General features: G+C 60.1%; 1 pseudogene; it reads right to left on the minus strand.

The window, feature by feature from the left end:
• Positions 1 to 930: 930 nt before the first annotated feature.
• On the minus strand, positions 931 to 1,074 carry LOC133153334 (5.8S ribosomal RNA; annotated as a pseudogene).
• Positions 1,075 to 9,057: the final 7,983 nt, after the last annotated feature.

A 9,057-nucleotide genomic window follows, 5' to 3' on the forward strand; every position in this document is an offset into this window, starting at 1 on the left:
CGGCCCGGGGACGTCCGACTCCGAGAACGCACGCGTGAAGGCCAGGCCCCCGAAAGGGTCAGCCCCCCGTGACGCCCCAGGCGGCCGCCAATCCCAGCCGGGTTGAATCTCCCGATCAGACTGCGTGGTCCCCATCCGTTCACCTCTCAACGGTTTCACGCCCTGTTGAACTCTCTCTTCAAATTTCTTTTCAACTTTCCCTCAAGGTACTTGTCCTCTATCGGTCTCGTGCCAGTATTTAGCCTTAGATGGAGTTTACCACCCGCTTTGGGCTGCATTCACAAACAACCCAACTCCAAGAAGGCCGCGCCCCGGCGCGCCGGGGGCCGCTACCGGCCTCACACCATCCCTGGGCAGAGCCTCCATCAGAAGGACTCGGGCCCCCTCCGGGCGGCGTCGGGCGCAACGACCTTCTGTAAGCTACATTTCCCGCGCCCGAGGCCGGGCGGGGATTTAGCGCTGGGCTCTTCCCTCTTCGCTCGCCGCTACTGAGGGAATCCTGGTTTCTTTTCCTCCGCTTAGTAATATGCTTAAAATCAGCGGGTCGTCTCGTCTGATATGAGGTCGGAATTGAGGGGGTAGTAGGAGCGGCCGGCCCTCCGCCGAGGCGGGGCGGGCCGGGCTCGCTGGATCTTTCCGCGGCGCCGCCGCGACGACCGACCGCGGTGGGAACGGGACGCGGGCAGCGCGATGGTTGCTAACTCCACCGGCAGCCGCGCCCGGACCCGTTGCGGGAGGGTCGACGGGGAAGCGGACGTCGCGGGTCTGCACTTAAGGGGACGAAGGTTGCGCCCGAGGGGCGCGTCCTGCGAACCCCCAACCGCAGGAGCGGGTGAAGGGGCCGGGACGAAGGCGGCAGCCGCGCGAACGTTGCACGGAAGTCGCGCCGACGGAGCCCGGGATTCCCTTCGCTCCCGATTGATATTCGAGCGACGCTCAGACAGGCGTGGCCCCGGGACGGACCCGGGGCCGCAAAGTGCGTTCGAAGTGTCGATGATCAATGTGTCCTGCAATTCACATTAGTTCTCGCGTCCTTCATCGACGCACGAGCCGAGTGATCCACCGCTAAGAGTTGTACATTGTTTCTTTCGTTTCCGACGCGAGCGTCGAGGCGGACGGGGAGATGCCGTTACGCCGCGCGCGGACCCTCCGCCGGCGCGCAAAGACGCCGGGGCTTGCTGGCGCGGTCGCCGCCGTCCACCGCTGGACGAGGAAAGCTGGCATTACGCCGCGCGCAGACCCTCCGCCGGCGCGCAAAGACGCCGGGGCTTGCTGGCGCGATCGCCGCCGTCCACCGCTGCGCTCCCCTCAGCAGCGCGCCGTGGTTGCCAAGTTCCAACGATCAAAAATATGGTTTTTACGACCTTCCGACAACGGGTGCCACCCACCCGCCTCAGAACGTGCGTGTGGTGTGGACATTAAACCCCCCAGGGTCCGCCGAAGGCGGGCCGCGAGTTGGGTACCCGCCGCAATGGGTTATAGTTCCGAGTGGGAGGCCTCCGATGACACCGGGCCCGACCCCGGCCGTGGCCAACCCGATACCAATTCAAGACAGCGAGGGAGAGTCCGGCCGGCGCTAGTCGAGCGGGCGCGCAGGGGCGGACGGTGACGGGGTCCTATTCCATCATTCCTAGCTGCGGTATGCAAGGCGGCGCTGGCCTGCTTTGAACACTCTAATTTTTTCAAAGTAAACGCTTCGGGCCCCGGACGGGACACCCAGTTAAGGGCATCCCGGGGGCGGACCGATAGGCAGGGGCTGGGACAGACGGATGCACGCCTCGCGGCGGACCGTCAGCTCGCGTCCCGAGGTCCAACTAAGAGCTTTTTAACTGCAGCAACTTTAAGATACGCTATTGGAGCTGGAATTACCGCGGCTGCTAACACCAGACTTGCCCTCCAATGGGTTCTCGCCCAAGGGTTTGGACTGTGCTCATTCCAATTACAGGGCCTCGAAAGAGTCCTGTATTGTTATTTTTCATCACTACCTCCCCGTGTCGGGAGTGGGTAATCTGCGCGCCTGCTGCCTTCCTTGGATGTGGTAGCCGTTTCTCAGGCTCCCTCTCCGGAATCGAACCCTGATTCCCCGTTACCCGTTGTCACCATGGTAGGCGCAGAAAGTACCATCGAAAGTTGATAGGGCAGACATTCAAATGAGACGTCGCCGCCGCGGAAGGCCGGCGATCGGCAGGAAGTTATCTAGGGTCACCAAGGGAGGCCGGGCCAGACGCGTGGAGGGCCGCAGCGCCCAGGCACCGCGTGGGTTTTGGGTCTGATAAACGCGCGCGTCCCCGGAGGTCGGCGCTCGTTTGCATGTATTAGCTCTAGAATTGCCACAGTTATCCAAGTAACTATGGAGCGATCAAAGGAACCTTAACTGATTTAATGAGCCATTCGCAGTTTCGCTGTACGGGCCGTGTGCACTTAGACTTGCATGGCTTAATCTTTGAGACAAGCATATGCTACTGGCAGGACCAACCAGGTAGGGGTGGGGGTCAGAAGGGGTTGCTCGGCCGAGCGGTTTCTGCGACATTTTCCGGACGCCACTCGCGTCAGCAGGGGCTTGCTGGGGTGAATGGTCTTCACGAGCCTAGCGGGTGGGACGGGCCTCCGGCCGGCAACGGAACCTTCAAACCGCTCGCTGAGGCCTTGACGAGAGGAGCCGGGCCGCGCTCCGTAAGCTGATCCGTGTGAGCTCGCCCGCCCTTAGCTGCCGCCGCCGCCGCGATGTCGCTGTGTCTGCCGCGCGCGTACTGTGGCCAGATCAGACCCGTAGGACGCTGACGTCGCTTGGCAAGCGGCTCCTGTCGGTCAGTCGGGGGACGGGGGGTTCGCGTGAGGGTTGGGGACGAAGCTCGGGAAGAGCAAACTCGGCAACGGGGGTGGCACGTCGGTCGGGCTTGGCCAGCGGGGGCCGAGGATGAACCGTGCGGGGGCACGGCGGTGGTCCGGGGAAAGGCGTCGGCCCTCCAGGCCCTAGCTGGGGGAACGTGCGATGACCCAGGCGGGAAGCTGCGCCCCGTCCGAGTCAGACTCGGCCGTTACGGCCCCCTGAGGCTCGCTTTGTTTCCGTACAGCAGGGTTCGGGGGCGCGGCGCTGTGCCGGCGACTTCCCCGCGCGAGGCACGCGCGCCGAGGCCCAAGCGGGAAGCTGCGCCGCGTCCGAGTCGGACTCGGTCGTTGCGGCCCGCCGGTCTCGCGCTGCGGCCAGGATGCGGAAATGGATCGACACTGGTGGGAGCCGGGGGGTCGAAGGGGTTCCGGCCGCCCCTCCGTTCTCAGCGCCGCTGTCACCCAGCCCGTCCGAGTCAGACTCGGCCGGTGCGGCCCGCTGTGGCCAGCTGGCAACTAGCTACGGAAGGGTACCAGCGCTCCCGACGAACCCGCCGGGGGGCTGGTGACCAACGCTGCGTTAGGCGCTTATTGCTGCGACCGGGAGGGAAGCTGCGCCCCGTCCGAGTCAGACTCGGTCGTTGCGGCCCCCCCAAGCCCGCACGCCTCACGCGGAAGGTCATACGCCACCGGCGGCACGAAAGACGCCTCCCGCAACGCGAGCAGAGTGGGACAGCACATCCCGCGGTGCAGTCTGGTTAGGCAAGGGTTTGAGAAACAGCATTCGCGGTAGACCGGCGCGGCCGGCGAACGCCCACGCGGCGTGCCGCGATCAGATCGCGCGCTCGGATCGCGCGCTCGGCCTCCGTTGATTTCCTCTAGGTGCGTGATTCGGGGCGTCTCGATCTCGCTGCCGTACGGTCGCGCCAAGGCCTGCGGGGGCGGCGCGTAGTGCACGCTCTTGCGGCGGCCGAGGCGCTAGAGTGCGACCCGCAAGTGGGGAGGAACCGTCCACCCAACGCCAGCGCGAGCCGGGGCCGGTGGAGGCCCTACCAAGGCGGGTCATGAGTGTCAGTCGGTCAGTTCGGGAGAAGGTACTCGGAGGCCCGCCGGGAGCAGACGGGGGTCCGGAAGCTGAGGGGGTGAAGGACGGCGGCCGGGAGCAGACGGCCGTCCCCGGGAAGGGGGTGTTTGTTCACGTGCGGATGCCGGGAGCAGGCGGCCGTCACGCGATTCTGCCAGTCGTTCCCACCGGCCTGTGTTTAAGGAGGCGGCCGGTCCTCCGTCCTTGGATGGATAACATTCGCAGATTTTCGCCCGGCCTGTGTTTAAGGAGGCGGCCGGTTCCTCCGTCCTTGGATGGATAACACTTGCAGATTTTTGCCCGGCAGGTGGTTTAAGGAGGCGGCCGGTTCCTCCTTCCTTGGATGTAGAACATTCGCAGATTTTCGCCCGGCCTATGTTTAGTGAGGCGGCCGGTCCTCCATGGAGAGCGACCCGCAAGTGGGGAGGAACCGTCCACCCAACGCCGGCGCGAGCCGGGGCCGGTGGGGGCCCTAACAAGGCGGGTCTCATTGCCTGTCGGTCAGTTCGGGAGAAGGGGGGGGGTACTCGGAGGCCCGCTGGGAGCAGACGGGGGTCCGGAAGGTGAGGGGGGTGAAGGACGGCGGCCGGGAGCAGACGGCCGTCCCCGGGAGGGGGTGTTCGTTCACGTGCGGACGCCGGGAGCAGGCGGCCGACACGCGATTCTGCCAACCGTTCCACCGGCCTGTGTTTAAGGAGGCGGCCGGTCCTCCACGAGATTCTGCCAAACATTCCACCGGCCTCGTGTTTGAGGAGGTGGCCGGTCCTCCACGATTTTCTGCCAAACGTTCCACCGGCCTGTGTTTAAGGAGGCGGCCGGTCCTCCCCGTCATTCCGCCGGCCTGTGTTTAAGGAGGCGGCCGGTCCTCCACGAGATTCTGCCAAACGTTCCACCGGCCTGTGTTTAAGGAGGCGGCCGGTCCTCCACGATTTTCTGCCAAACGTTCCACCGGCCTGTGTTTAAGGAGGCGGCCGGTCCTCCCCGTCGTTCCGCCGGCCTGTGTTTAAGGAGTCGGCCGGTCCTCCACTGTTCCTTCCTTGGATACAAAACATGTAGCACTTTGAAAATTTTCGAGCACTGTGGCACTTTTTCGAGAGTTTTTGTACTTAGACAAATTTTCGCTCTTCCACTTCCAGAGTGCTTTGCCTTTCGCTCCTAGGTTCGCTGTCCGAGCAGGTGAACACTTTTTGGGGGGGAACACAACGCTAGAGACACCAGCCGCCTGGTTCTCGGGGCAAAATTTTCTGTTCCCCACACTCGTTCTGACTATATTTTGCGATTTGGGGGTAAAGGTAATGAGTACAGTGACTAGGGGGACCAACTCATCGTACTCTGGCGCACCAACAGACCAAAGCTGTTACTGCACCTACCCCTGGTACCCCAACCCCTAATACCTGAAGGGACTTTGAAAAATTTCGCCAAAGTTGGCGCGAGCTCCAGTGGAAGAGGCTGATTTTTCGCTATTTGCGGCCGACCGCGGGAACCAGCCAGAGCGGACACTTTACGGAGCAAGAGCCGTTGGCACTTGTAAAATATTCGCCAGAGTTGGCGTGAGCTCCAGGGAAAGAGGCCGAATTTTCGCGATTCGGATCTGACAGGGGAACCTTCGCAATTCGGACAGCTTGTGCGGCAGCCCACGCTGGCACTTAGAAAATATCCTGAAATTCTCACCGACCTCCGTGGTGGAAAGGCCGAATTTTCGCCATTCGGATCCGACCAGGGAACCGTCGCCACTCGGACAGCTTGTGTGTCAGCCCTCGGTGACACTTAGAAAATATTCCGAAATTCTCACCGACCTCTGTGGTGGAGAGGCCGAATTTTCGCCATTCGGATCCGACCGGGGAACCGTCGCCACTCGGACAGTTCGTGTGCCAGCATCCGCTGGCACTTAGAAAAATTTTCAAAAAGAAAAAAAAGTCTTCTGCATATACGTGCCGATTATATTTTGCGATTAGGGGGTGAAGTAGATGAGTACAGTAACTAGGGGGACCAACTCATCGTACTCTGGCCGATTATATTTTGCGATTAGGGGGTGAAGTAGATGAGTACAGTAACTAGGGGGACCAACTCATCGTACTCTGGCGCACCAACAGACCAAAGCTGGTACTGCACCTACCCCTGTTACCTCAGAGTTTACCCCTGGTACCCAAGAGCTTCCCCCTGGTACCTCAGCGCCCTCTCCTGGTACCTTAGCGCTTACCCCTGGTACCTAAGCGCGTACCCCTGGTACCTCAGAGCTACCCGGCTGCCGCGAGCGATAACCGGCGAGACACTTCCAGAGCCTCGGCTAAGCATTTTCGACGGCCCGCTGGTCTTCCAGCGGAGCTCCGGCCGGTCCTCGGGGGGGCGCTCCACCTAACTTTATACGCCCGATTAGGCTTCCAGGGCCGCGGCTAAGCATTGTTAACCGATTATGGAGCTTTTTGCGTACCTCCAGCTGGAGCTCCAGGGCCGTTCCGCCTAACCTTTTACGCCCGATTAGGCTTCCAGGGCCGCGGCTAAGCATTGTTAACCGATTACGGAGCTTTTTGCGGACCTCCAGGTGGAGCTCCAGGGCCGTTCCGCCAAACTTTTTACGCCCGATTGGGCTTCCAGGGCCGCGGCTAAGAATTTTTAACAGATTATGGAGCTTTTTGCGGACTTCCGGCTGGAGCTCCAGGGCCGCTCCGTCTAACTTTTTACGCCCGATTAGGCTTCCAGGGCCGCGGCTAACCATTTTTAACCCATTATTGAGCTTTTTGCGGACCTCCAGCTGGAGCTCCAGGGCCGTTCCGCCCAACTTTTTACGCCCGATTAGGCTTCCAGGGCCGCGGCTAAGCATTTTTAACAGATTATGGAGCTTTTTGGGACCTCCAGCTGGAGCTCCAGGGCCGTTCCGCCTAACTTTTTACGCCCGATTAGGCTTCCAGGGACGCGGCTAAGCATTTTTAACCGATTATGGAGCTTTTTTGGGACCTCCAGCTGGAGCTCCAGGGCCGCTCCACCTAACTTTTTATACCTGATTAGGCTTCCAGGGCCGCGACTAAGCATTTTTAACCGATTATGGAGCTTTTTGCGGACCTCCAGCTGGAGCTCCAGGGCCGTTCCGCCCAACTTTTTATGCCCAATTAGGCTTCCAGGGCCGCGGCTAAGCATTTTTAACAGATTATGGAGCTTTTTTGGGACCTCCAGCTGGAGCTCCAGGGCCGTTCCGCCTAACTTTTTACGCCAGATTGGGCTTCCAGGGCCGCGGCTAAGCATTTTTAACAGATTATGGAGCTTTTTGCGGACTTCCTGCTGGAGCTCCAGGGCCGCTCCGCCTAACTTTTTACGCCTGATTAGGCTTCCAGGGCCGCGGCTAAGCATTTTTAACCGATTATGGAGCTTTTTGCGGACCTCCAGCTGGAGCTCCAGGGCCGTTCCGCCCAACTTTTTACGCCCGATTAAGCTTCCAGGGCCGCGGCTAAGCATTTTTAACAGATTATGGAGCTTTTTGGGACCTCCAGCTGGAGCTCCAGGGCCGTTCCACCTAACTTTTTACGCCCGATTAGGCGTCCAGGGACGCGGCTAAGCATTTTTAACCGATCATGGAGCTTTTTTGGGACCTCCAGCTGGAGCTCCAGGGCCGTTCCGCCTAACTTTTTACGCCCGATTGGGCTTCCAGGGCCGCGGCTAAGCATTTTTAACAGATTATGGAGCTTTTTGGGACCTCCAGCTGGAGCTCCAGGGCCGTTCCGCCTAACTTTTTACGCCAGATTGGGCTTCCAGGGCCGCGGCTAAGCATTTTTAACAGATTATGGAGCTTTTTACGGACCTCCATCTGGAGCTCCAGGGCCGTTCCGCCTAACTTTTTACGCCCGATTGGGCTTCCAGGGCCGCGGCTAAGCATTTTTAACCGATTACGGAGCTTTTTACGGACCTCCAGCTGGAGCTCCAGGGCCGTTCCGCCTAACTTTCTACGCCCGATTGGGCTTCCAGGGCCGCGGCTAAGCATTTTTAACAGATTATGGAGCTTTTTGCGGACCTCCAGCTGGAGCTCCAGGGCCGTTCCGCCTAACCTTTTACGCCCGATTAGGCTTCCAGGGCCGCGGCTAAGCATTTTTAACCGATTATGGAGCTTTTTGCGGACTTCCAGCTGGAGCTCCAGGGCCGTTCCGCCTAACTTTTTACGCCCGATTAGGCTTCCAGGGCCACGGCTAAGCATTTTTAACCGATTACGGAGCTTTTTGCGGACCTCCAGCTGGAGCTCCAGGGCCGTTCCGCCTAACTTTCTACGCCCGATTGGGCTTCCAGGGCCGTGGCTAAGCATTTTTAACAGATTACGGAGCTTTTTGCAGACCTCCAGCTGGAGCTCCAGGGCCGTTCCGCCTAACTTTTTACGCCCGATTAGGCTTCCAGGGCCGCGGCTAAGCATTTTTAACCGATTACGGAGCTTTTTGCGGACCTCCAGCTGGAGCTCCAGGGCCGTTCCGCCTAACCTTTTACGCCCGATTGGGCTTCCGGGCCGCGGCTAAGAATTTTTAACAGATTATGGAGCTTTTTGCGGACTTCCGGCTGGAGCTCCAGGGCCGCTCTGCCTAACTTTTTACGCCAGATTGGGCTTCCGGGCCGCGGCTAAGAATTTTTAACAGATTATGGAGCTTTTTGCGGACTTCCGGCTGGAGCTCCAGGGCCGCTCCGCCTAACTTTTTACGCCCGATTGGGCTTCCAGGGCCGCGGCTAAGCACTTTTAACAGATTATGGAGCTTTTTGAGGACTTCCAGGTGGAGCTCCAGGGCCGTTCCGCCTAACTTTTTACGCCTGATTGGGCTTCCAGGGCCGCAGCTAAGCATTTTTAACCGCTTGTGGAGCTTTTTGCGGACTTCCGGCTGGAGCTCCAGGGCCGCTCCGCCTAACTTTTTACGCCCGATTGGGCTTCCAGGGCCGCGGCTAAGCATTTTTAACCGATTATGTTGCTTTTTGCGGACCTCTAGGTGGAGCTCCAGGGCCGCTTCGCCTAACTTTTTACGCCCGATTAGGCTTCCAGGGCCGCGGCTAAGCATTTTTAACCGGTTATGGAACTTTTTGCGGACCTCCAGGTGGAGCTCCAGGCCCGTTCCGCCTAACTTTTTACTCCCGATTAGGCTTCCAGGGCCGCGGCTAAGCATTTTTAACAGATTATGGAG

The sequence above is a fragment of the Syngnathus typhle genome, linkage group LG4 (assembly GCF_033458585.1).
Source record: "Syngnathus typhle isolate RoL2023-S1 ecotype Sweden linkage group LG4, RoL_Styp_1.0, whole genome shotgun sequence".
Lineage (NCBI taxonomy): Eukaryota > Metazoa > Chordata > Actinopteri > Syngnathiformes > Syngnathidae > Syngnathus > Syngnathus typhle.